At 37.8% G+C, this 5,444-nt stretch overlaps 1 pseudogene; it reads left to right on the top strand.

Annotated features, from left to right (window-relative positions):
* Window positions 1–537: 537 nt before the first annotated feature.
* On the top strand, window positions 538–971 carry LOC115519904 (annotated as a pseudogene).
* Window positions 972–5,444: the final 4,473 nt, after the last annotated feature.

The raw sequence follows: 5,444 nt of genomic DNA, 5'->3' as shown, positions 1-5,444 counted from the left end.
ACAGTTTAGTATTTATATATCTATTAATATTACTCACTACGTTAACAGATAGAAGAAAATAAGTCATGTAATTATTGAGAAAGATGCCCAAAACCATTGGAAAATATTCAACATTAATTCATGATTTAAAATAAAAAACCTCTTATTAAGGTAAGCAACTTTTAATTTTTGGCTGGCTAGTTACATTTACTTTGTATTTCTCATAAATAGTAGGTTTAGGGTGAAGAGTATCAAAAGCCCTTGCTTTCAAAAAGTGTTTTTTGGGGGCGCCTGGGTGGCTCAGTCGGTTGAGCGTCCGACTTCAGCTCAGGTCACGATCTCACGGTCCGTGAGTTCGAGCCCCGCGTCGGGCTCTGGGCTGATGGCTCAGAGCCTGGAGCCTGCTTCTGATTCTGTGTCTCCCTCTCTCTGCCCCTCCCCCGTTCATGCTCTGTCTCTTTCTGTCTCAAAAATAAATAAACGTTAAAAAAAAATTTAAAAAAAAATTGTTTTTTGCCCTTCCTTTTTGTTGCCATCGCTAAAGCGCCAGCAGCCAAAATGAAGTTCAATCCCTTTGTGACTTCTGACCAGAGCAAGAACCACAAAAGGCATTTCAATGCATCTTCCCACATTCGCAAGAAGAAGTCTTCCTCTCTCTCCAAAGAGCTGAGACAGAAGTACGAGGTTCATTCCATGCCCACCCGAAAGGATGATGAAGTACAGGTTGTGTGAGGCCACTACAAAGGTCAGCGAATTGGCAAAGTAGTCCAGGTTTACTGGAAGAAATACATCATCTACCTTGAATGAGTACAGTGAGCGAAGGCAAATGGCATGCCTGTCCATGTGGGCATCATCCTAGCAAGGTGGTTATCACTAGACTAAAACTGGACAAAGACCACAAAAAGATCCTTGAAGGTAAAGGCAAATCTCATCAAGCAGGAAAGGAAAAGGGCAACTAAAGGAAAGAAACAATTGAGAAGATGCAGTACTAAAGTAATCTTATATACGGCTTTAAATAAAAACCGTTAAAATGAAAAAAATCCTTTTCAATTAAAAAAAAAAACCTACCCAAAATACTTTTCAGTGGTAACAAGCATGAAAGAATAGAATTTGAAGTAGAATTTCATTATTTGAAATCATGTTAAAGGCTTATACTTGTTCCATTATTTTCTTTTTATGGATAGTATTGGTCACAGCCTTAATTTATTGATACACAGTCTTAGATCAGAAATTCAATCTCCCATAATAACTGTGTAAAAGAATACCTGTTCTGGGAATATGGATGAGCTCAACAGTAGAGAAGCAGGGACACATAATGAATTTTGATTTTTCTTTTCTTTTCTTTTCTTTAAAGAAATTGTCTGTAGACATCCCTATCTCTTTCCAGCTGACTATATCTAATTGGAACACAAAGACCGGTCATTCAGCTATCCCACCCCTGGCCTTTCCCATTGCTTCCACACCATGGAATGAATACTGGCAGCCCTAAATCATTTCCACGTCGCTGGTAGTGCAAGAAAGCTACCAGAGTTTATATTTATGTCTACTTTCTTCAGCGTAAAAGCAGGTTGCCTATATTTCAAGCCATAGAATTACAGAGCATTATTATGGAAAGAAGTCTGAGAAACGCAGTCTAAACCAGTAGTTTTCAACCCTGGCTGCACGCTAGAATAACCAGAGGACTTTTAAACAATTAACAACGCTCTGACCTCACCCTCAGAGTCTAATTTAATTGGTCTAGTAAGAGACCCTGGCTTTGGTGGTGTTTTGTGTTTCTTCTTATTGAAGTATAATTAACATATAGTGTTATATTAGTTTAAGGTATAAAATATAATGATTCAACAATTCTATACATTATTTGGTGCTCTTCAAGATAAGTGTACTCTTAATCCCTTTTATTTCACCCATCCCCCTGCTTACCTACTCTCTGGCGACCACCTATTTGTGATCTGTATTTAAGAGTCTATTTTTTTTTCTTTATTCATTTGGGGTTTTTTTTTCTTAAATTCTACATATGAATGAAATCATATGATTTTTTTTTTCTCTGATTGGCTTATTTCACTTAGCATTCATTATACCCTCTAGGTCCATCCATAGATGAATGGATAAAGAAAATGTAGTATACATATACACACATATGTAATATACATATATTGGAATATTACTGGTCTTGGTAATTTTTAAAAGCTCTCCCAAGTGATTCTAACATGTAACTGCAGTTTTAAAACCCTACTGTAGTTTATTATTTTTTTTTTTAATGAGCAAACATAGACCCCGAGTGACCAGCTAGGTAATGGCAGATCTCATTGACTTATAGGTGATATTTATGTTATGAAGATTTCCAAAACTTGGAAATGAGTCACAAAAGATGACTGTGTCAATTCAATGCCTCCCTAAAACATGGACTTAAGCCCACCCAAGGATCACCTTTTAAGACATGAGACATTTTAAAGACATGTCTAAGTCTGTAAAGGTTAGATGTTAATTTGTGAAAATGAATACTATATAAATGAGTTTTTGTATAATAGAAATAAAAATTATTTCTATTCATCTGAGAAGATAATCCCAAAGGTTATGATTTTATTTACCTATGGGACATGAACCAGTTTTGTATCTAATTTATCAATCCTATTCCAGCATAATTTTCCATTTATATTCTCTCTTGATTTCTCTTGCTCTCTCTCTCTTTCTCTTTCCCTTCTAATACATCACTTACTTTCTCTGTGTCCAGTTTCCTAACTGGCTTTATCATCTTTCTGGTTACTTCATTAATGAGAAATCAAACTTTGATACTTGCTCACTAAGTATTTATATGGAAATTACAAATATAAAATCATGAGAATTATGTTTTGACACTTGAAAATGTTGTAAATTTTATTAAGCTATCCTAAACCATTAAGAAGCTTTAATTCATCATTCAAGATGTAATTTATTCTGTTCTCCAAATATATTATTCATCAAACACACTCAGAAGCCATAAAATTGGAGAATTTTACTGCAGGCAAAGTAGAGTAACAAGAACCTAACTAATGCTCCCTTTTAGAAAAAAATAAAAAATAAATGGGCAAAATATATGAGTCTACAGTTTTCAGATATTGGACACCAGGCAGCACAGGATAGTGATCCCTGAGGAAGGGAAGTGAAACAAGGAGAGCTCTGTGATCATCCCAGCTTATTGCCTAGAAAGACTTTCCAAGAGGCAGTGCAGGGAGGAGGGCTCCCCAAGTTGTGGAGTTGGAGCTAGAACTCAGGGATGCCAAGGCAGCTAGAGTTTCACAGGTGAGAGCTCCACAGAGAGAGCTTTAGAGATCTGAGAGAGTCTCCCTGGAATGTTCAGGTAGAAAGTGATCAGTATAAACATGTAAGGAAACTACCTGACGTCAGGGAAAGAATTAGTGGGGAAAAAAAAAATACTGGTTGCTTACCTAAGACTGGAAATAGTTCCTGCTTCCACCAACCTGGGTGGAAAGTTTCCTATTTCACAGCCCATTGGGTAGAAGAATCAGTAGTTAGGGAAAAATCAGCCCTTGACTAGAAGCTGCTCTGGTCCCATCTAACAAGGCTTAAAAGCAAGCCTCAAAGGAATGCAAGTAATTGAGCTCAGAGCAAGCATCAAGAATATTTATAGGAATATAAAAATAACCAGCACCCAACAAGGTGATATTCACAATGTCTGGCATTCAATCCAAAATTACCAGGCAGATTATATTTCTAAAACTTTTGCCTCTGTGCGAGAAAGGATTATCAAGAAATTGCAATCTTCTAACAAAGTATTGTCAATCTGATGGATAGAAAGGAAACAAAACTGAATACAAAATTTTACTTGTCAGTAAAAAGTAAAAAGAGGAAGATTGTTTTTTACGTGACCATTAAGTGCAATTGACACTGAGTTTTTTTTGTTTTAATAGGGCTATTGTGTTGCTATGGTTACAAGTTTGCATTAGCATTTTCACTAGGAAACGGTGTGGTCTGAACATTCCTCCCACTTTTTACATCTGCCCACTTGCTCCAGACAGTGATTTGGTAACCTGGCTTCCAGCCCTAGCCTCCTCCACCAACCCCAGTGAGTGCACATTTTTCATCCCCTTCTCAGAAAATTTTAGCTCCTCTGAGATGTGAAGTTAGGTTCTGGCTCCTACTCAGAATGCATATTGTCAAACCGCAAGACACTGATCAGCTTCCTTTGTGCAACTCAATAACCTTTTACCTCTTTCGCATGATCTATATGCATGAGATCACTATGAGATAATTCATTAATTTTAATAAGCTCTTTAAAAATGCATTTAGAAATAAATTTAATCACTACAGAAGATATCCATTTTGAAATTCTGGGTGTTTTTCTTAAAGCAATCCTTGTAAGATAATTTTGCAGCTTCGTGATGAATCTTCTTCTAAGTTTTACATGTTCATATATCTTTCCATTCTTCCTCTCCCCTTCTCCTTTTCTGATCTCCTCCTCCCCTCTCTTTAACCACTTTTTCTTGTTACAGTTATTCCCATCATTCAAGCTTGTATCTCTGAAATTTGGTCCTCGAATCAGATTATTGGAATGTCTCCTAAGAAATAAAAAGGTAGTGGAGCACCTGAGTGGCTCAGTTGGTTAAGCATCTGACTCTTGATTTCAACTCAGGTCATGATCTCATGGTTTGTGAATTCGAGCCTCCCATCAGTCACTGACAGTGAAGAGACTGGGATTCTCTCTCTCTTTCCCTCCCTCATACTCGCTCTCTCTCAAAATAAATAAATAAATAAACATTAAAAAAAAGAAAGAAAGATAAAGGCAATAGGCAAAAAATTCACAAGATTGGGCCTCCTGAAGACTGACCCAGTAACCGAAACTGAAGTTGGTCATCTTCAAGCATGGGAAGAGCTGCTAACCACTAACCTAGCTCAGGTTCTTATCATTTCTAATCAGTCTTTATTCCTGAACCCCCTCTCGAGCTTCCCTCCATACACCAACCATACATCTTTCTAAACTGCAGTCTGTCACTTGAAATCCTCCTGTGGATCCCTGTTGTCAATAAGATGATGTCCAACCTCCTTAAAATATCATTTGAGGCCTGTAGTGATCTGGATCCTGCCTCTTACTCTGACCTCAATGATCAGTGTTCATGCCCCTCCCTATCCCCCCCCCAGTCTCTCTCTCTCTCTCTCTCTCTCTCTCTCTCTCTCTCTCTCTCTCTTCTCTCTCCTCTCTCTCTCTCTCTCTCTCTCTCTCTCTCTTTCTCTTTCTCTCTTTCTCTTTCTTTCTCTCTCCTTCACCAAGCCACTCCAAATTCCCTATCACTCCCAGCTCCCCAGTGCACCATATTTTCCTACGGTACCATGCCTTTGCATGGGAGGCTTTCCTTTGTTCCTTGTTCCCCAACTGACACCAGCCCAGTGATATCAAATTACAATAATATAGTTTCTAGACTGATCTTTTATCCTAGAAAAGTGTGCATAACACTCTGTCTCATAGCCTC

Source organism: Lynx canadensis, chromosome C1, assembly GCF_007474595.2.
Source record: "Lynx canadensis isolate LIC74 chromosome C1, mLynCan4.pri.v2, whole genome shotgun sequence".
Classification (NCBI taxonomy): Eukaryota; Metazoa; Chordata; class Mammalia; order Carnivora; family Felidae; genus Lynx; species Lynx canadensis.
Note: the sequence above shows the minus strand (reverse complement) of the source record. Positions and strands in the feature narration are given on the sequence as shown.